General features: G+C 40.6%; 1 protein-coding gene and 1 long non-coding RNA gene across 6 annotated transcripts in view; one reads left to right on the top strand and one right to left on the bottom strand.

Moving 5' to 3' along the window:
• Nucleotides 1-22,975, bottom strand: part of pde4dip (phosphodiesterase 4D interacting protein) — a 564,002-nt gene that overhangs the window by 258,035 nt on the left and 282,992 nt on the right. The window lies entirely within an intron of this gene.
• LOC138762744 (uncharacterized) lies at nucleotides 1,128-22,854 on the top strand. The gene is made up of 4 exons (XR_011357109.1): nucleotides 1,128-1,202; nucleotides 10,049-10,206; nucleotides 21,031-21,068; nucleotides 22,649-22,854. It is a non-coding gene; the product is annotated as an uncharacterized lncRNA (long non-coding RNA).

Below are 22,975 nucleotides of genomic sequence, written 5' to 3'. Positions count from 1 at the left end.
TGATAACATACTGAAATTCTGCAAACTCCTGAGGAAGTAGAGGCGCGTCCATCACGTTAACATTTGTGCGTTAGATCCAGGAAAGATCTTCTGAGATAGAGCCTCCCAGGAATTTAAATTTGCTCACCTTTGCAAATGGGATTGTAGACATTTGATTTTCCCTTCAGTGATGCACCATCAATAACTTGGAAGACAAGAAGTTGTATAGGCTTTTATTCACAATAGAATGGATGTCTGTCGATGCTGGTTGACTGTCCTGGACTGAGGAAGCAGCTATGGTTGCCTTTATTCAGGAGTTTCAGGCACAGTCAGCAAGGGATGTGTCCTTGCACATCCAAACATATATTCAGTAATTTACCACATTCATCCCTTGTTTTTAAAAAGAGTCCGGTGGAGTGAAGTGAATTAAAGTTCTTACAGATCAAGTCTTTTGGGTGGTCTGGTCTGCTATTGTGACCATCATAGTGCCAGCTGCGGTGCAGGTGTTGAGTCTTGATTGGTCTGGGACACCTGTACGTTGCCATCGGTGATGGCTTGATATATGCATGGCGTCAGAGCTGACATGTCATTCAATGGGTTGGGATAACATGCCATGTCACTGGTGCATTGTGGATAGTGGTAGATGGAGGGGGTGCAGGGTGGTCGGGAATGGTCTCAGGGATTCCTGAGGGCACCAGGTCCCGAACAGAGACCGTGCCCTCATGCCCATTGGGGTACACCACATAGGCTTACTGGGGGATGGCGTAGAGGAGATGGACCCTTTTGACAAGTGGATCAGATTTATGGCTCCTCACGTGCTTCGGGAGTAGGACTGCCCCTGTGGTTGTCAATCAGGATGGCAGTGTGGTCCCTGAAGCAGACTTCCTTGGGAAGGAAAACATCCTTTCATGTGGAGTAACATTGGAATGATCTGATTGAGTGGTGTGAATTGGGGAGGACATCTTGCCTGTGGGAGACTGGAAGACCTCTAGACCTCAGGGATAGGAGAATGGCCTTTCCTCCTGCCCATTCCCTCAGGGGTTGTAGTTGGTGGTCCTGCTCATTGTGATGCCTCACCATCATGTACTGATGCAGCTCATCACTCATAAAAGAGGACCCCAGGTCACCATGGATATGGCAGGGGTAACCGAACAGAGTGAAAAGATTGCACAGGGCTTTGATAACTGTGGCAATGGTCATGTCTGGGCAGGTAGTGGCAAATGGTAAACATGAGTACTCATCAATCATGTCGAGGAAATACATGTTGTGGTCAGAGGAGGGGAGGGGACTCTTGAAATTGACACTCAGGTGTTCAAAGGGACAGGTAGTCTTTATCAGATGTGATATGTCTGGTTGATAGAAGTGCGGTTTGCACTCCACATGAACCTGGCAGTTTCAGGTCATGGTCCTGATCTTCTCCATGGAATAAGGTAGGTTGTGGGCTTTGATAAAGTGGAAGAACCTGGTGACCCCGGGGTGGCAGAGGTCACTGTGGAGGGTTTGTAAACAGTCTACTTGTGCTCTGGCATCTGGAGGTTCATTTGAGTTTCCTGGGCCAGTACAAGATATCATAATTGTAGGTGGAAAGTTCAATTCTCCACCTCAGTATCTTGTCATTTTTGATTTTACCATGTAGCTGGTTGTTAATCATGGAAGTGACTGCACATTGGTCAGTCAGCAAGGTGAATTGTTTGCCAGCAGGGTAGCATCTCCAGTACTGTACCACTTCGATAATGGCCTGGGCAGGACTTTAGTTGGTAGAGTAAAAATGAATGTATTTCCTAGACTTCAGTATTTTTTTCAATCTATTCCTTGTAATAGTCCTAAAAAAATTTTAAAGGCTTGAATACAGTAGTTAGGAAATTTTTATGGAAGGGTAAAATGGGAAGAGTATCTACTCATAAGTTAACATGGAAATATGAATTAGGGGGATTACAACCTCCAAATTTTAAAAATTACTATAAGGCTGCTCAGCTAAAATTTATTAATATAAATCTTGATAGCCCTTTGACTTGATAGTCCTTTGACTTGGATGGATATAGAATTAAATAGAATTAGTGAGAATAGAAGAGATCAATTTGTTTATAAATGGAATGTTAAATTGTTAAGTTCTTATAAGTCACCAATTTTATCTCATTTGATTGATATTTGGGATGGGATAAATAATGAAATTGTTACTCAAGATAAAATATCTGGATATACTCCTTTGTATCAGAATAAACATTTTCCTTTTATGATTAATAGTTACCTTCTTAAGATTTGGGATTAAAAAAGTAAATCATTGCTATGAATTAAGCCAATTTCTTTCATTTGAAAGAATGAAAGAAAGATATCAAATACCAATTCACACTCTTTTTTAATTATCAAATTAAATCAATGTTGTATGATTCCTTTGGGAAGAATTTGTTTCTTCCAAAAGAGTCAAAGTTTGAAATTATCGTTCATGATGGAGGGAAGAAAGGATTTATATCTGACATGTATAAATTATTGCAACAGAAAATGTCTAAAATTGATTTGCATAAATCAAGATTAAAATGGGAGAAAGATTTGGGAGTTGATTGGATAGAGATCATTGGAAAACTATCTGTAATGACAGTATGACAAAAATTATAAATGTCTGGTATAGACTTGTAAATTATAATTTTATACATCAATTATATTTAACTTCAGAGCATTTAAAAAGGTATAATTTGAATTTTTCAATGATTTGCGCTTTTGATGTAATGGTCAGAAAGGTACATTTTTACACTCAGTATGGTCTTGTGTTAAGAATTGTTTACAGAATATTTTGAAAATAAAATGTTCTTTAGATTCAAAATTTTTTAAATTGGTGATATAAGTGGAATTTGTTTAGTATATAAGTTGGATAAATTTCAAATACCTTTTCTGAGACTGGCATTAGTGGTGAGGAAATGTATAGCAAGTACATGGAAAGATCAGATATAATGCAGAGAATGCAGAGATGGCATTCAGAATCAAAGTCTTATATTCAATTGGAAAAGATAATGTATAATTTGAGAAATAAATACTATATTTTTGGGAAGGTTTGGAGCCCATATTTGAATTATTTTAATTGGAAAATTTGAAGACTTTGATCTGGATGTAGTGGGGTTTCCTTATTCCATGATGTATTAATTCTTGTTTTGGTTTTCTCCTCTATTTTTTTCCTTTCTTTTTCTTTTAGAGGTAATTGGGGCCAGTAGGGTTAGAGATGGGAGGAGTGGGGTGTATTGTTGTAGGGGTTAGGGGTGGATAGAAGGGGTTTTTTCTTTTTTGTTTTTTTATATATTAGAATATTATATATTATTATGTTATTGGTGTAATCATGTTTATTTATATTTTAAATAAAATATTTTAAATAAAGATAATAGCCTGGGCCTCCTTCTCGACTGAGGAGTTTCAGATTTCAGGGCCCTGGAGGATATGAGAGAAAGTCTATGGGTCTGGCCACCTGGTTAAGGGTGACAGCCAGAGCAAAATTGGACGCATCGCTCTCCAGCTGGAATAGGGTGAATTCATCCATTATGTGCATTGTGGCTTTGGCAATGTCTCCCTTGATGTGGCTGAAGGCTGCACGTGCCTCTGGCTTCGAGGGAAAAGAGGTGGATTTGATGAGGGGGTAGGCCTTGTCTGCATAATTGGGAATCCACTTGTCAGAGTAAGAGAAAAAAAATGCAGACACCTTAGGATTAGGGCCTAAGAACTCCGTTCTCTACAAAGCAGCCAAGGATAGCAAGGCAAGTTGAATTAAGCACACACTTAATCTTATTGTATGTAAGGTTAAGGAGTTTGATGGCTTGGAGAAACTTTTGGAGATTGGCATCATGATCCCTGCATGTCATGGCTGCAAATGGTGATTTTGTTGAGATATGAGAATGTGGCTTGCAGCTCGTACTGGTCTACCATGTGGTCCATCTCCCGCTGGAAGACCAAGACCCCATTGGTGATTTCAAAGGGAACCCTCGGGAAATGGTAGAGATGCCCATCTGCCTCAAAAGCAGTGTATTAGCAGTCCTCCTGTCGATAGGTATCCAGTGATATGCCAACTTTAAATTGATGGTGGAGAATACCGATTTTGAGTGATTTAATTTATCATGTTGGATATGTGGGGAAGAGGGTACGCATCCAGCTGCTATATCTATTAATAGTCTGACTGTAGTCAATGACCATTCTGTGTTTCATCCCATTGTTTACTACCACTACTTGAGCTCTCCAGGAGCTGGTGATAGCTTCAATGATACCCCTCATTCAGAATCAGCTGTACCTCTGACCTAATAAAGGCCTTGTCCCCAGCACAGTGTTGCCTACTTTTGGTGGCAACAGGTTTACAGTTGCAGGTGAGGTTAGCGAACAATGATGGAGGGTTAATTCTGAGGATTGAAAGGCTGTAGGTCATGCGCAGTGAGCAATCTGTGGGTTACTGGCTGGAAACGATGGGAGAAGAGGCCAGAGGGTTACTGTGGGTGGAGCGCAGTGGGTGGTTTAAAAACTGCTGGTTACAAACAGTGAGGGGAGATGGAGCTGAACCTACTCCATTGTGACACTCCTAAGGTGGCATTGAAAATCCAGCCCAGCAGCATGGCAGAGCAAAGCTGCGGCATCATGAGGAGTTTAAAGTCTTGGTCTGTACCCCGTACAGTCAGGGTCACTATGTAGTAGCCATGGACATCTGCCGTTTGGGACTTTGAAGCCAAAGAGACCTTGTGGTTTACTGGCTTTACTGCAAGGGAATAGTGCTGCACCATGTCAGGGTGGATGAAGCTCTTCATGCTCCCACATTCAAAAAGACAGCTCGTCATGTGACCATTTACCCTGATGTTCATCATCAATCTGGCAAGTTGGTAAGGACTCCCCTGGTCTAGCATAATGGAGGCCAGTGTTGAGCTCTGTAGAAATGGTGGAATGTTCAAGCATTCAACTCCAAGATGGCAGCCCCCATGGCCCGCACATGGCTCTGCTGGGTTAGGAAGATGGTGGTGTCCAAGATGGCAGCCCCCAAGGTCCACAAGCAGCATTTTCTTGGGTGTTTTAGCAGGTTGCAGAAGTAGCATTTTGGGTGCTTGTGGAGTGCAGTGGCTGAGGTCAGGTCACTAGTGGGGACATGGCGATGCGCTGCAGGCTTGCGGCCCTCTCACTTTCCACGATGGTGGCACCACGGTAACCATTAGGTGGCTGCATACACATCCATGTTTTGCATGTCTGCTAGCTCGAATACATTCTGCAAATTCAGCTCACATTGCTCCAACAGACTCTGCTGGATGTAGTTGAATCTTATGCCCATGACATAGGCATCTCTGATTAGATATTTCTTGTTCACCGCGGCCGTCATGGCCTTGGAGTTGCAGGCCTGTCTGAGAAATCGCAGGACCTGAAGGTGCTCGACGCTTGATTCCCTGGGTTGCTATTACAAGTAGCCAAGAGGTACTTTGTTTACCTTCCTCTGGTGTGCTGTCTTTTCATTATGTCCATTGCTGTTGGGTACGATTGGGGATCACTGATCATTGAGTATACCAGGGGTCCGACCCGGGAATACAATACTTGTCCTCTGATTGGACGATAGTGGAGGAGGCCTGCAGAAATGTTTTGAAACAACACAGCCAGAGTTCAAAGCTGTTGGATGTGTCAGGCGATTGTGGGTTGAGGTTCAGCTTTTCTGGCTTCAGGATTTGATCCATTATCAAAAAACTGTTGTAAATAAAATTGAAGCACCATCACTAACTTCAAAGACTAGAAGTTGTAGAGAAATTGATAGGCTTTTATTCACAACAGAATGGAGGCACATCCATGCTGGACGATTGTCCTGGACTGAAGAGGGAGCTGTGGCACAGTCGCCTTTATTCAGGAGTCAGTGGAAGAAACCTCAGGCACAGTCAGCAAGGGGCATGTCCTAGCACATCCAACCATATACACAGTGGTTTACCACAATCAGCTCCTTGGTTTTGTTGACATTGAGTGTGAGATTGTTGTTAGTGCACCATTCAGGCAAATTTTCAATCTCCCTCCTGTGTGCTGGCTCACTACTCCTTTTTTATGCAGCCAACTACTGTGGTATTGTCAACAAACAGATCCATGCAGTCGTAGGTGTAAAGCAAATAGAGCAGAGTGCTAAGTAAGCAACCTTGTGGTGCTCTGGTGCTGATGGACATTGTGGAGGAGATGTTCTTGTCAATCTGATTAGGCTCTGGAGGTGAGGAAATCTAGAATCCAAAAGCACAGTGGAGTATTAAGGCCAAGATCTTGGAGTTTGCTGATCAGTTTTGAGAGGACAATAGTGTTAAATGCCGAAATGTAGTCAATAAAGAGCATCCTGATGTATGCATCTTTGCTGTCTAGGTATTCCAGGATTTTGCGTAGAACCAATGAGATGGTATCTGCCATAGACGTGTTGCTGCAATAGACAAATAAGAATGGATCTATGCAGCCTCTCAAAACACTTCATTACTGTGGACTTGAGCACCACTGGTTGATAATCATTTAGGCAGGTATCACACTCTTTCTGGGCATCGATATGATTGACACTTGTTTGAAACATTGGCCAGTTGGTCAGCACAGGTTTCAGTACTTGGCTGGGCACTCCACCTGGTCTGGGATTTACACACGGGTCTCCATTTCTGGCCTGGTAACTTACAGGATTGAGCCTGTGACATGAAATTTCATTCTGAACTTGGTGATCGACAGAACAGAGCTTCAGATTCAGGTTTCCACCTTGGCCCCTGTGACCTACAGTACTGAGCCTCCATTGTGAACTCCCACCCTGGCTCTGAGAGTGCATGGGTCTCTCTCTCTCTCCACCCTCTGATTCCCCAATGCTCCCCATCCTCCCTTGGACCATTCATACCCTCCACCTCCTAATTGATCCTATTCTCCTCCCCTCCTTGACACCCTCCACCCCAATGATTCTCCCTCTATCACCTGCCTGGTCTTCATCATCCCCTCCGACCTTCCCATCTTGGAGGCTGAAGGCTCTGTCCTCAGTAGAGGCCTCACCTTCATTCCCCTTCACCAACACCAAGCATGTCATGATGTTGAACTCTTTTTCCAATGACTCTATCTCCATGCTTACTCCCACAACCATAATTCTCCATCTCCCTCTCTCTTCTCCTGCTTTAAAATGTTTTCCTTCTCCTGGACACTTCGTTCTGGTCTTCAACCTGCTCTGGACCTTTATATTTCCAACTTTTGCCATGACATCAACTATATCAACTTCACTACTCCCCTCAGAACACCTGGCCCTCTACCCGCTCCACACCAATCCGAACTTCACCATCAAACCTGAAGACAAGAGTGGTTCTCTTGTGGTCTGGCGCATTGACCTCAATCTGGCTGAAGCTAGATGACAACTCTTAGGCTCCTCCTCTTACTTACACCTCCAACAGGATCTCACCAAAACTCATCAAATCATTGTCTCATGAACCAGGTCTGAACTCATCACTTCCATTCACCTCCCTGGCATGGCCTCCAACCTAATTGTTTCCCAACCCCATATTGCCCATATTTACATTCTTCCCTAAATCCACAAACCCAATTGCGCTGGCAGACCCATCATTTCCACATGCTCCTGCCCCAGCGAATTGGTCTCCACTTACCTTGACTTGGTTTTTTTACCCCCTGGTCCAGTCTCTCCCTTTCTACATCCAGGACACTTCACACATCCTCCATCGCTTCAACAACTTCCAGTTCCCTGAATTCAACTGCCTCATATGGATATCCAATCCCAATATTCCTCCATTCCTCAAACTGGATCATAACAGCTTCTGGATTTCCTTGTTCATCCATTGCTTCTGGTTGGTGAAACCCCTGAAAAATTTTGTAATGCAATACTGTCACTGTGTTACTATAGATTGTATTCTGAAGATCCAGTTATTGAGAATGACAAATGCAATTCATGACCACCGTGATTTTCCACAACAGTAAAGAAAAAATTGAAACTCACACTAAATGCTGCTGTTACAAGCTCAATGTCTGCATGATAATCTTTGTGATTCAAGTCTAAATACATCCTCTTGACTCATAAATCTCCGCACTGGTTCAGCTGTCATTAAATTTACCGCAGCATATTTCATATGTACTTTTCCTTAGATTCTCAGTGATTAAAAATCAACATACATTTTTTCCTGTAACCTCAGAACAGTCAAGCTTCATCCTGAGTTAAAATGCAATTCTAGAGAAACTCAGCAGGTCAATCAGTGTATTTTATATAACAAAGATAAAAAATAATAACCAACATCTTGGGCTTGAGCCCTTCAGCAAGGTATGAGCAAAATGTAGACAAGTGCCTTCATCCTTAACCAATGTACATTTGGTTTCCTCCTATAAAATAGAACTGGAGCATTCGCAACATTAATTATGGCCATTTCAAACAATTTCTTTTGGATTGTACTGGCCGTTGAGGTGCACAGCAACTTCAACATTGAAAAATCAGTTATTTTCCTTTGTCCTTTCTACCAAGCTTTTCTTATTTTGCCCAACTGGTTGTCACAGTTGATAGTCATAAATGGAAGAGTGCACTTTATAATGCTAACAATTTTCCAGCAAGAAATTAAAGTCCTTTGATTGTAGAACAAAAGTTGGTAATAAGATGCTGGCCCAAGATCTTGATGAGGTCAATAGCCTACTAAATATATGAAACTATTGGAAATCACACATTCATAGGAACATAGGAACATAGGAAGTAGGAACAGGAGTAGGCCAAAAATGGCCCATCGAGCCTGCTCCGCCATTCAATACAATCATGGCTGATCTAATTTATGACCTAACTCCACCTACCTGCCTTCTCCCCATATCCCCTAATTCCTCTATCATGTAAAAATGTATCTAACCGAATTTTAAATATGTTTAATGAGGCAGCCTCAACCACTTCCCTGGTTAGAGAATTTCCACCAAGGTGAAAGTCAGACCCTAAATAACCATGTGAAGACAATCCTTGAAATCATCAAGGCTAATAACAAAGAAATGTGGAACATAAGACAATGTAATTTTGAGCTGTTTTATCTTTTCTCACAGTCTCAAATCTTCTACTTCTCAGACAGGTGCCCCATATCACTGGTTATCAAGTCTCAGAATCACGTCCTACTTGGAGCTTATCCATGGGGGCATGCTCCTCCAAAAAGCAAACCTTGCCACACAATGGATCAGTTGCGAGGGACTGTGAAGCAGGCTTCTCAAATTTAGTTGACTGCAGAAATTTTTATCCATCTTATATTAGTTACATGATTGCATACAAGCCTTGTTTAACTAATATGTTTATTCAGGTCCAATCTCAGTGCAGACTGGAGTCATCTCAAGGTCATATCACCACCCCACACTTTTTTAGACATACAGCATGTTAACAGGCCATTTCAGCCCACGAGTCTGTGCAGCCCATTTTACATTCCATTAACCTACAACTCTGGCACATTTTGAATGACAGGAGGAAACTGGAGCCCCCGAAGAAAACCCATGCAGACATGGGAAAAATGCGCAAACTCCTTACAGACAGCACAGGACTGGAATCCCACTCTGGTTTTGATCTCTGGCGCTATAAAGGCATTGCGCTAACTGCTACGCCAACCGTGCTGCCCTTCCTAATCTTTTTCATAACAATCCTGCACCTCTATTCCAACAAATTTCCCACTGGAGTGGAGTAAGTCACAGGTCAAACATGAAAATACTCAACATGGGTTCTTGAGGTTCAGCTTTGTCAATGGCCGAGTTTAGTTCAGCTTTGTTTAACACTGAATGCCTCAGAGAGTTTGAAAGTAAGCTTGGGCTCAGTCATTTACCCTGCACCTTTTAGTAAATATAAAAATGGAACCTTGTCCTATGGATTAAGCTTCAGTCCAGATGGTCTGTGCCTCATGTGTCACAAGGTCGAGCACAGTGCACACAAGTTCAGGTTCCTGTAGAAGGTAACAGCCAACAAAACTAGTAATCCCTATATGTGTCAAAGGCAGGGAGGCAAGTTTAGGGAATGGATTTTTGAGGTCCTACACAAATTGCACAATTGCAGATGAGAAGGTCTAAGTGGGAATATGAAAGGTATCTAACAAATATGAGGATGGTGACTGTGTTGCTATCTTTCAATTTTCAGCAGACCTTGATCCCCAACCACTCTTCGCCTACTGGCTCAGGTTGAATCAGATTCTTCAATCTCAGTACTACACTAGATTTCAAGATGGGCTTCTGATTACATACTTCTACATAGCTCCAGTTGTTTTTCACCTAGTTGGAATTTCTACCGTAGCACTGGTAATTACCATGTTTGTTCTATCAGCCTTCACTGCTCCTGCATTGGTTCAATGGTTTGCTGAAATTCTCACCCGTGTCTTGTTTGCTTCAAACGTTGTCTCAAAAATGAACTTTAATCCCCTGCACTTCATGTCCTAATTTTTGTCCAGTCTTCCTCATCCACCATTCCATGGTCACTGATCTACACTGGATTCCAGTTCAACAATGCCACAAGTTTAAAATTCCCAGTCATATTTTCAAACACACCCATAGCCTCCCTACACTCTACATCTAGAATATGTACAATCTTCGAAATAAAACTATTTCTTCAAATTCTATAATCCTGCGCATCAATGAGTTAAACAAGAGGACAGGTGACATCCACAGAAGTATACAGGAGTCAATATCTTTGGAAAGGAGATTAGGAAAATTCCAGGGAAAGCAGAATTAAAGCACCTGATTATATAATCTTAACTCTGAAGTCATCTGAAATAAGCCACCTGACAAGAATTATACAACTATGTGCTACAACATATTGATAGTAAAATAGCAAAATTTAATCAAACAAATCAAATTTATTACAGATAAACAGACCAGGCAATTCAGGATTGTTTTCTGCACTACAATCTGTAATGCCAGGCAGGTCATATTATAAAAGTCAGTGATTTTATCTATGGCAAACTGAAAGAGATATATCCATGGATTAGGAATCTCCAAATTGAAAACAAGAATGAAATATGTTCTTCCATTACATTTATATCCTCTTCTTTTACAAGTGAATAAATAATTAAAAAAAAATCTTCACCAGTATTATAATTATCCAGAACAGTAAACATTGCCTTGTAACCTTTCTTTTCCGACTGATATCTGAGGAATATTCCACATTGTTGGTAGATCATAGTCGTACTCCATAATCGTGCTTAACTGCAGAATCTACCAAATTTATCAATATTCTGTTGAATGGAGCCATTTCAGACAGAATGTAATTCTTTGGATTCACAAGGAAAAGTCAAGAGATTTTTTTTCTTAATCATCTGTGATGCGGGAAAAACAGGTGATCAAAGGTTCCAACAGAGGAAGGTGTTATTGAGAAACAAAAGAACTGCAGATGCTGGAATTGTTGACAAACAAAAAAGGTCTCAGAATGTCAAGCATCATCCAATGGAAAGAAATGGACAATCAACATTTCGGTTCAGAGGTATAAGAGGGTAGTCCAGAGCTTGATAATGCCAATATATTTCATGGACCAGCCATCATTTTAGATGGAGCAAGAGATGAGGAAGATGAGAGAACAGTGGGAGGCACAAATGAGGAAACACAAGGTGATAGAATTAGAGAAATGCAGAGTTGGCCAAAGTTATAGAGTTGGATGTAATTGCAGAGATAGGGAAGAATGAAATCATGCAGGAATTTCAACACAAGAATGAGAACTCAAATCCCATGTAATACTGGATCAGAAACTTCTGATGTTAAGTGATCATGGGATAACTTAGGTTGAATTATGATTCAGAACAAAACTTTGGATGAACTGAAATAAGAAAGTTATAGATCATCCATGAAAATATTAAAATAGTAGGGTCAGAAGGACAAAAGAAATTAGGCTAGCTGGTTCAGCAGGGAAGGATATGATAGAGACAGATATAGGTCCTGTTATGAATGTAGAACTCAATGCTTTTAGTGATGGAAAGAACAGGATTAGTTTAAGAGACAAGTTCTGAACTATCTGGTCCACAAAAACATAGCCAAAGCTTCTCATGTGCTAACTCAGTGAAAACAGGTACAAATGCAATTTCTTGGTGTAGAATATTCTGAAATTATGGCCTCTCTAAATACCAGCAGTTATGACATCTGGAATTCTTATACAACAATGTAAAGAAAATGGTTTTTGGCAGGAGTCTGGGAGTCCAGTGTTCACAAACCTTAAATGTTGAAAAAGCATTCTTGAATGCAGACAATCATGGCCATGTGAGTTCTGAGATTTCTACTGTGGTTAACCACCAAAAATGCAGCAGACAACAGTAATTAAATTTAGTTCAGAGCACAGAAAAATATTGCTAAATCAGCAGCTTATTCATTTAGGCTGCCTTGTGCAGTTCACAACTGGCCTATTATACAATCAATGTGCTTACAACGTCCAAAAATGATCTGAAAAGAAATAGTTACTATGACCATGTCTATGCACATGAATTGCACACTGTTGAGCCTGATACCTGGTGCATCACCACATATACCTAACCTATTAATCCAGAGCAGAATCTTGGAACTTCCTGCCTCAAGACCAAGGCATATTATAGCTCCTGTGTGATAGTCACTCTGCATTAAAAAAATTCTCACATAGTCAGCACTCCTCACAATTGGAGTGGAAGAAAGGTATTTCCATCCTCAGGAGAGGGCCTACGATGATAAAAGCCAAGGTGAATAAAACCTTATGTTTAAAATATCCTGTATGAGAACATGCAACATAGAACACCTCAGCACAGGAAGAGGCTCTTCCGCCCAAAATGACCAAATTAAGTTAATTCCACCTGCCTAAATGTGAACCATATCCCTCAGACTTCAATGCTTCATTTAGGTTTGTCCAACCTCTTATAGCTTATCCACTCAAATCTAGTCAACAACCTACTGAATCTCTTTTGGCATGTCCAAAGCCTCCACATTCTCATTATAATATGGTGACTTGAACTGAGCCATATTTCAAATGTGACTCAACCAAAGGTTTATAGATCTGTAGCATGATGTCTGGAGTTTTAGACTAAACACCCCAATCGACAAAGTGAAGTTTACAGTATGCTTTCTTTAACACCATATCTACTTGTGTTGCTAACTTCAGGGAACTATGGACTTGGACCCCAAGATTCTGCTGAATATCATGAGTGCAAAAGTCCTGCTATTAACTATAGTTTGCTCTTTAATTTGCTCCCCTGGATTAAACTCCACCTTCCATTTCTCAACCCCTATCTCCAACTGATCTAAATGTTACTGCATCCTTTGATAACCTTTTTTTGAATATTTTATTTATAAGGCATTTTAACACTGCAGGTGAGCGGTGACCCTACTTTGTACAAGAGAAATTCCCAGGAAGTCAGGACCTTCCAGGTCTTTCACACCACAGTCCAAATTCCTGGGAATTTGCCCTCCCCGGAGATGTAGGGGGAGTCCCACCGCCCCCCTCAACCGATGACACTTAACGCACTCACAGGAGTAAGAGCAAGATCCCCCTGTCCGTCGATTGCCTATCTGCTCCCTTCTTCCTGGCCGTCTGTCAGTCAGTCAGTCGCTTGCCCACCTGTTCCCTCCCTCCAGGCCATTGGTTGGTTGGTCAGTCACTCACCCGCCTGTTCCCTCTCCCTCCCTGGTTGTCCATTGGTCGCTTGCTCGCCTGCCTGCTCGCTGCCTCCCTCCCTCACAGCCATCTGTTGGTCGGTCGCCTGCCCACCCCACCCCTTTACGCTTCGGGGCCCCTTCGGCACGTCACAACGGTGGCACAATGGGTAATGAATGGCCAACTTCATTTCCCATAATCCCTCATGCAGCAGAAACCGCTCTGGGAAATCCAACTGCATGAGGGATTATGGTTAACAAGGACGGCCATTCATCCTGCATCGTGCTGCTGTCACGACAGGCTGAAAGTGCCCGCTGTTTTCAGGTGGTAAGTATCTTTTAATTTAAATTGTCTACGTGATGCAGCACGCAAGCACTGATGCCAAGAGGCTTCCCTGCTTGGCCATTTGGCTCCTCACACCGCAGGGAGAGGTGGTCCACGAAAATTTCCTGGGGCCATGGCCCTACCTATGATGTAGGTCCATGGACCTGTTTAAAATTCCCGGGCTGACCTTTTCATACCACAGCTTTACAGGAGGATTTCTGGGAAAATTTCCAGGGAATCTCAATTTTACAATGCGGTGTGAAAAGGCCTTATAGATTTTCAAACTCCAACTCAAGCAATTTCCACTAATGAATCATAACTGACAGTCATCCATTATATACCAAATTCGCCATCGAGTCCAAGCCATTTTTCCCCTCCCTCCCCCCTCCCCACACTCAACAGACCACAGTTAGGCACAACATTCAAGACACCCACAACAAGGGTAGGGAACACAACATGGATTTGTCACAGCCCAACGGCCATCACCTAGGGTGGTACATTTTTCATGACTTTACTTGATTGGGCTGGAATGGACCCTCCCCCCCACCCCTCCCTTTGTAGAAGGATAGACAGGGAAGGCAGGGTAGCAAGATATGCAGATCTACACTATAACTGCTCCTATAAAATTTAAATATGGTTTCTAAATTTTTTAAAAAATGTTATATTTTTTTCATGAAGATATAGGTAATTTTCTCCAGGGGAACACAGCTTTACATTTCTGTATTCCAGCACGCAATGCCTAATTGAGAATCAGATTTCCCAGCCACTGCCAATGTGATCATTACAAATTGGATTTGGAATTTGGACACCTTCATCTTAAGCCTTATGTCCATCATATTTCCTAAAAGGAACAGCTCTGAGTGAATTCTTTACCTATGATTTTTTTCCAGGACATGGCTTACATCCTTTGACAACCTTCAATATCCAAACTTCACCAATTTCTTTATAGATCAATTACAGATCTAGGGAGAGAAATGGCAGATGAAGTTTAATCTGGATGAGTTATTGCACTTTGGGAGGTCAAAAGTATGGAGAAAGCATACAGTTCCAGTGTTCTAACCTATACTGCTATTTCTATCATCCTGTCTCCTTCAACAAAGACAAATAAAATGCTGTTGTGGGAGTATTAATGTAGAACATTCCCTTTCCCTCAGCCAGACTTCCCAACAACAGTTGCCACATTGTCCACAATGCCATCTTCTCTGAAGTATATTTAAATTAGAACTGGTTTTTCTGGTAGAAAACTTCAGTACTGGTGTGAAAGACCAGATCATGGCTGATTAGCCCAGGATTGGAAACATAAGAGAAAGGAAGAACTTGAGCTGATTCAAAGTATTAAGTATTGAAGTTCGGATGCTATGTTGAATTTGTACAAAACATTGGCACAGGAAAATTTGGAGTATTACGTGTGGTTTGGGTCACCTATCTATAGGAAAGATATCAATAACATTGAAAGAATGCAGAGAAAATTTACAAGGATGGTGCTGGGACTTGAAGAGCTGAGATGTAGGGAAAGGGTGAATGGGCTAGGACTTTATTTCCTGGAGCATCGGAGAATGCAGGGAGATTTGATAGAGGTATACAAAATTATGAGGGTATCGATAGGGTAAATGTCAACAGACTTTCTCACTGAGATTGGGTGAGACAAGAATGAGAGGACATGGGTTAAGGGTGAAAGGTGAAATGTTTAAAGGGAATATTAGGGGAACTTCACTCAGACAGTGGTGAGAGTGGAACCAGTTGCATCAGAAATAATGGATGCAGTGTCCATTTCAACATTTAAGTATTGTTACGAGCCCAGAGGACCCATAAACCCAGGAGCAATAGATATTCACCAAGACAAATGGTTACTTAAATAAAAGTTGCTTTCAATTATCTTTAAACATGAAAACAGAATCACACTTTAACTTAACTAACCCAACATAACCCTCACCTAATTCTAAGCACACGTGTATGTAATGTGTGTGTAAGTTCAGAAAAGTTCTTTGGTTCACAGTCCAATCTCATGTTTCATTCCTCCAAGTTCACTGGTTGCAGGCAATTCTTATACTGTGCACAGAATTTAACATTTATAAAGTTCACCAGGTTTTGATGGTTGAAAGGTAAATGGTTACCACTCAGGAAGGTTCTTGTCAGTTTTCAGAGAGAGATTTGTTGTTCTAGGACACCTACAACTGATTCCTTTTTAATTAGACACTCCAGTGTCTTGCTGATGAAACTTTCCCCCTCAGGGTTTTCTAGATGATAACATCTTTATTTCAGGTCACCACAGAGTGCCTTTTTCTTTCTCTTATTCCAAGTGAAACATTAGACAGCCAGTCCTCTCCTTTTGCATGAACCATAAGGGCTTTGACCAGGCCGAACAAAGCACTTACAAACCCATCTTCCAAATGGGGCTTTTCACAAGCTTGCCAGCTTGTCCTGTTCCAGTCCCAGCTTCTGTTACTAGCTGTAACACTGTAGAAATGATTTCTGTGTGTGTGTGTTTCTCTCTCTCAGAGAGACAACCTGTTTGACTCTGCTTGCAAAACCACATGACCCTCTTAGAACAGCAAGCTCTACTCCAGTTAGAAGGTGGCTCTGACAAGAACTTTCATCTGTTGCCTTTTGTAAACAACAATCCATTTGTGAAGTCTCTTGAACACTCTCCAAAGCTCTTGCAAATGCTCTGAGGCCCCAATATGTCTAGCATTAGCAGAACTCCAGTATTTCAAATAAGATCTGTTTTAAAGTGTTTATATGTGACCTACACTAAAAAACCTGCCCCAATTTATTTCCCAAAACATATCTATCTACTTTGTCACAGTATAGATGGAAGCAGTATGCAGGTCTAGGGCCTGGGTGATGATCGATGGGATGAGACTAGGCAAAAAAAATTGTTCATCACAGACTAGATCGTCTGAAGGGCCTATTTCTGTGCTGTAGTATTTTATGATTCTATGGTTCTAATCTTGGCATCAACATCACATTCCAACATACTCCTTTATCCTTATTTCCATTGTGATTTAAATTTCTGTTGATCTCTGTTTTGACCATACTCAAAGCTCTCTGGGGTAGGAAATTCACAAGTCAGGTCCTCTTTGAGAAAAATTCCTCCTAATCTCTATCTTATATGAAGCTCTGTCCTCTAGTTTTAAATATCCCCACGAGGGAATAGATCTTCACAACATCCAACTAGCAATTTTATATGAATGAATAAGATCATCTCTCATTCCTCGGTATTCCAAATTATTATACTCCCAACTTTTTCAATCTTTCTTTACGTCCTCATCTCAGGAACATTGAATGTACTGCCACCAAAGCAAACACAGTAGTGTAAAATTCCTGGTATCTGGCACCTATGGGGATTGGTAGATGCCAGGAAAGAGTATTTTCTAGTTGCTTGAGATGGTGTGTTGCATGATTGGCGAACTAACGGCAAGGCATGCTAATTATAAACACATTTTTTACTTATTTATTTTCTGCTTTTTTTTGCTGGTTGCTTGAGGCTGCTGGTTACTTAAATTCTGGATAACAGGGGTTTTACTCCTTAACTAGAAGAACAGATCTGCACAGAGAACACCAAGTGCCTTTAGATCACACATGTCAAACTCTGGCCTGCGGGCCAAATTTGGCCCGCGATATAATTATATTTGGCCCGCAATATCATTTCAAAAATGTATTAGAGGTGGCCCGCTGGCTGCCGCGCCAGTATAGCGCATGCACAGCTAATACTATAAATCCCAGAATGCATTGGCGTCAGCCCGCTAATCGCCCCCACCTCCTCTGTTTACGTTGCAGGGTCTCACCATGGACTCTGGTTTTGGGGCCTGGCTGGTGTCAGGGGAAGCCAAGGCCGTTTCCCAGTGCCCGGAACCGGAGGCCTCGGGCCTGACCTCGCCAGGACCGTTGCCCACTCCCCCTCCCTGCCGCAGGCCGACCTGCGACTAACGGTGACGAGGCCGCTGATCCGCCGAGATGCCGCCCTGCAGCGAGAGCCGATGCCCCCGCACTGTCGTTGTCCAACCCGATCGCCCGCAAACCCCGCCCTCCCGCACACAGGCCTGAGTAAGGATTATGAACTTTAATCTCAGGATAAAACGATCTTCCAATAGTTTCATGTCACAGTGATAAATATATTCCTGGTTAAAAATGGTCCTGCACCTGGATACAAGCTCATTAGGCATAAAACTTGAAAAGTGTGTAAATCAAAGGATATCTGTACCAATGGAAAAAGGGCATGGCAAATAACCCTGCTAGAGTTCATGCCCACAATCAGTCACCCATTTGATTGTTTCAGCAATCATGTTATTCTCCCACATTCTCAATAGCCCTCAGATTTTACTATTCGACAGCACACTAGCAACATTTGACAAATCCTCTATAGAGAAATATTACTTATTGAATATTTTATTTCTCATTTGTTAATGCTTCTGGAAAGAGTTTATCCAAAACTATTATTAAACATTTATTTTAATAAGAAAAAGTTTAACATTACATATGTTGAAAGAAGAGAAAACATTTAGATGTTGTTGAAAATTTTCAATAAATATTTAGTTCGGCCCTCGACTTAGTCCAAGTTTTTAATTTTGGCCCTCTGTGAATTTGAGTTTGACACCCCTGCTTTAGATATTCAGCAAAAGAATCACACTTTTATTCTCCATACTCCTTGCAAACAAGGTTAACCAATTTAAATTCTGAATAGCTGACTAAACCTTCTAATTAATTAATATCTTGTGTTTCATTTAGGATCCCTCGATCCCCTGCTGTATTAAACTATCCTCATTTTTTTGAGGTTCAAGACAAGACCCTATTTCTTGAAAGCAATCCTTCATTAAAGTCAGCAATTGCTAACGAAATTCACTACTGCCCCAGCAGAGCCTTTCCCATCTAAGGAGAAGGGAATGTGTATATCAAGATCTCAAACCCAGCTGTTAGGTTTATCAGGCAACAGTTGCTTCTTTGCCAGCACCATGAAAATTTGGCTCTTTTAGTTTTACTGGTAGAATATCAGTACAATATTGTTTAGGATTTGTTTTAAATTTACCTTACAACCCTCACATTTACTTCCCCATGATATTTCATGCAGAAAAAAAATGATTCCTCCTAAAATGTTTCCTTCCTGGAAATATTTTCCATTGGTGTGAATAGGAATTCTCAATCACACCAACAAGATAATCTAAGATGCCACAAATAACTCCTCTTTAATTTGAGGAGCTGGATTTGGGACCATACATAATAATGCAAGATAAATTTATGGCAAATTTAATTGGGTTATGGATTGCATGGAATCCAGAATTGAGATGTCCACATTAAGTTGAAGTCCATGATCAGGATTGGATACTGATAGTTTCTCCCCTCTCTGACCCAGAAGCGAACATGCATTTGGCAAGTTTCAAAATTTAATTGTTTTGACAATTTTTTTTTCATATTTTTCATCTGTTCTACACATTATACACCCACGACTGTGTGGCCAGACACAATTCAAGTGCTAGCTACATATTTGCCAATGACACTACAGTTGTTGGCAGAATCACAAACAGCAATGAGAAAGTATACAGGAGGGAGATAGATCAGCTTGTTGAGTGGTGTAACGACAACAACCTTGCACTCAACGTCACCAAAACCAAGGAGATGATTGTCGACTTCAGGAGGAAGTAAGGGGAATATGACCCAATCCTCATTGAGAGCTCAGTAGTGGAGAAGGTCAAAAACTTTAAATTCCTGAGTGTTAACATCTCCGAGGATTTGTCCTGGAGCCTTCATGTTGATGTAATCACAAAAAAGGTTCACCGGAAGCTATACTTCGTGTGATGTTTGAGGAGATTTGGTATGTCATCAAAGACTCTCGAAAACTTCTACAGGTGTACAGTGGAGGTGACAACTTTCAGGAAAAGTAAAAACTTCAGAGGGTTGTTCATTCGGCCTACGCCATCACAGACAGCAGCCTTGATTCCGTCGAGGACATCTACAAGAGGCGGTGTCTTAATAAAGCAGCCTCTATCCTCAAAGACCTCATGACCCAGGCCAGGCCCTCTTCACTATGCTACCATCGGGAAAAAGGTACAGGAGCCTAAAGACGAGCACTCAGAGGCACAAGGACAGCTTCTTCCCCTTTGCCAACAGATTCCTGAATAATCAATGAACCAAAGATGCTGTCTTACTTTTTGTGCACTGTTTTGTTTTTTTCTGCAAATTGTTGTAAAGCGGTTTATATGAATGTTTGCTTTACTATGCTGCCACAGCACATCAAATATCTTGACTTATTCATGACAATAAATTCTGATTCGATCGCTTGGGATACTCCAGCTGCGACATATAATGTAGAACATAGAAAAAGTCAAGGACAAAATGATTCAAATGATATTGCAAGTGATTCTGACTGAACATAGATCTAATATTGAGGCTCTTCTGCAAGTAACTCCAATCATGAACTTGCATGTTATTAAAAGAAATGTGGTACAAGAATCAACTTTTCTTTAAACCTGAACTGCCTGATTAATTTTTGTAATTTTATACAGTAATTTCTTCATGATTTCCTAAGATTATGCAGAATTACCTTTTAAACAGTAAACCAGTAATAATGAAATGTCATGCTACTTTGCAGGATTAAAGGTATTGCCATTAATGCTGCCAAAGCTGTGAAAAATGTGGAGATTTAAATATTTACCAGTTAAATCTTTTTATTTAAGGATTCCTTTGGTTAAATTTATTATTTAATATTTAGAAATTTGTAAAATAATTTTGTGAGGGAACCATTTTGGCAGTCATGTTAATCTTCAGTCAATCAAAAAAATTAACCTGTCAATAAAAAATGTGTTCTTCATTGCCCATTTACTAACCCTAACCCTAATCAATCTCATTTCTCTTTGCCTTGGCTTTTATCTGTCTATTCCTGGTACTTCTGAAATTCCTCTCATCCTTTTGTAAGGGCTCAAGATTACTTTTCAATGATTTCCACAGCCTTCAGGCACTTTCTGCTCTCACTTGTATTTGGTAAAATATAAATCCAAATTTTCTTATGATTTCTTTAAATATTTTTTTCTCATCTGGACAATTTCAATTCTTTCTTGATACTAGTTACGGTTCCTTTTAAAATATCTGATGACCTCACCAGATTTTGTTTTTAAAAGGTCTACTGCCTACAGTGGATTGTTTTTAGTAGATGTTTTCTGTCTGTTTTCTATTCTTCCCTATTAAAGCATTTTTTGTCTCCATAGAGGGTGGATTAAGATTGGACTGTAGCCCAGTTGCCATGGTATGTACAATATGTGAATAATGTTTTCCATTAAGCAAAACACTTGAATTATATGAAAGTAAACCATCAGCATCTTTAATGTGCAGATTTGTCAGAGCATGGATTATTTACAAGTCCATAGCTTTGGCTAACAAATCTTCTTGGATGGCAGTCAGCCACAGCCCAAGGTATTCTAATCAGCACCAGACTTGCTGTATATTTTTATGGCCCCCACAAGGATCTCAGGTACCTACATTACATTGATTGTTGCTCTCTTTACTTATCTCATCAAATTCTACGGACCACCCTTGCCTCCATGCACAGATACTAGCAAACCCTCGTTCTCTCACTAAGATTAATAGCATTCTGACTGTTTTTAGTAACATACATTGTTTACTGTGTTCAATGAAGTTTTTTTTGAAGAATCACAAGAATCCAGTTTCACAATAGTAACATGTTGAACATAAAAGCACTGGGCCACAAGAGCAGAAGTAGGCTGAATAACACCCTTAATTTGTTCCGCCATTCAGTAAGATCATGGCTGCCTTCTGGTCTTCAACGTTGCTTTCCTGCACTCTCCCTGTATCTCTTCACTCCCTTGTGGTTACATTCAAGGACCACATTTTTCACAACACTCTGGGATACAGAATGGCAAAGAGTGCTATGTTTGGATGGCCAGCGCTAATTATGAAAATATAATTTAGTTCCTCCAGGGTTATCCTTGGAAGACTTTAACAATTCCATTTTAATTGTGAAGTTGAATTTCAAAGCATTCATCATAAGTTTACAATTTTATCTGTGGTGCAAAAATAACATTTCAGAGATAATCATAAAATATGGTTTTTATTATCACTTGAGAAAATTAACTTTTGTTTGGGTTTGTGGATTATCCATATTCATGGGAACATTAGTCGTGTTTTATAATTTCCTCATGAAGATTTCTAAACTTTGCTATGATAGTTTGCTGACAATGCCACCCACTAACATCAACTATCCCATTTTCTTTCATCCTAAAACTTTGAAATTATAAAAATACAACTTTATTGCCATAAAGTAACCTCCAGGGAAATCAGATCAATGTATTCTGCGAGTAGAACTCCAAGATGCTGCTTCAAACAAGTACTTTTGTTGAGAGTATAAATATATTATAAGTTTTAATTATTTATCCTGCCAATTTCTTCAGATCTAAGGGTGTCAAAGGTTATGTGGAGCAGGCAAGAAAATGGAATTGAGAAGAAAAATATATGATGATTTGAATAGCAGAAGAGACCTGATGGGCCAAGTGGCCTCTAATTCTGCACTGACAACACAAGGTCTCATGGGCAGCAATTTAGTAGTCAATTGATACTTTTGTGTCAGGAAAATCTGATGACTGAATGTTCCTTAGAAATTTTTGCTTGTTTTCACAATTGTCATGGAATGCACAGAAAACCAGTTGGGCCAACGGTCCCTGGTGTGATTTTATTTTCCATAGGATTTACTTTCTGCTCTCACCTTGAATAAAGCAGAATCTCGAGCCTTGCCATTAAGTATGATTTCAAATCTATGTTCTGTTGACCTGCTAAGTATTTCCTGTACATTTTGCTTTCATTCTATTTTAGTTTGTTGGATTTTCCATTTTATTGCCATTCTGGAATTCCTCTCGTTAGCCGGAGAAATATTCTTCTGTGCAAAATGTTCCATGAATTAAGAGGCCAACCCCGAACCAGCAGAAGGCAGACCCTGAGAAAATACAGCACATAAGGCCTTCAGGCCCGAACACTGCTGTGCTACTATGTACATTAAAAGAAAAAGTTCTATATCACAATCATGTCATATTTATTGTTTCCAAATACTGTACTCATTCCCATTCGTTTTATGTTAGACATTGATTTATATCCTATTTCTAACATTATGTGAAGAATCTCACAATCTATCCAGGTTTCAAT

This window comes from Narcine bancroftii, chromosome 5 (genome assembly GCF_036971445.1).
Source record: "Narcine bancroftii isolate sNarBan1 chromosome 5, sNarBan1.hap1, whole genome shotgun sequence".
Lineage (NCBI taxonomy): Eukaryota > Metazoa > Chordata > Chondrichthyes > Torpediniformes > Narcinidae > Narcine > Narcine bancroftii.
This window is presented reverse-complemented; position numbering and strand designations above follow the sequence as displayed.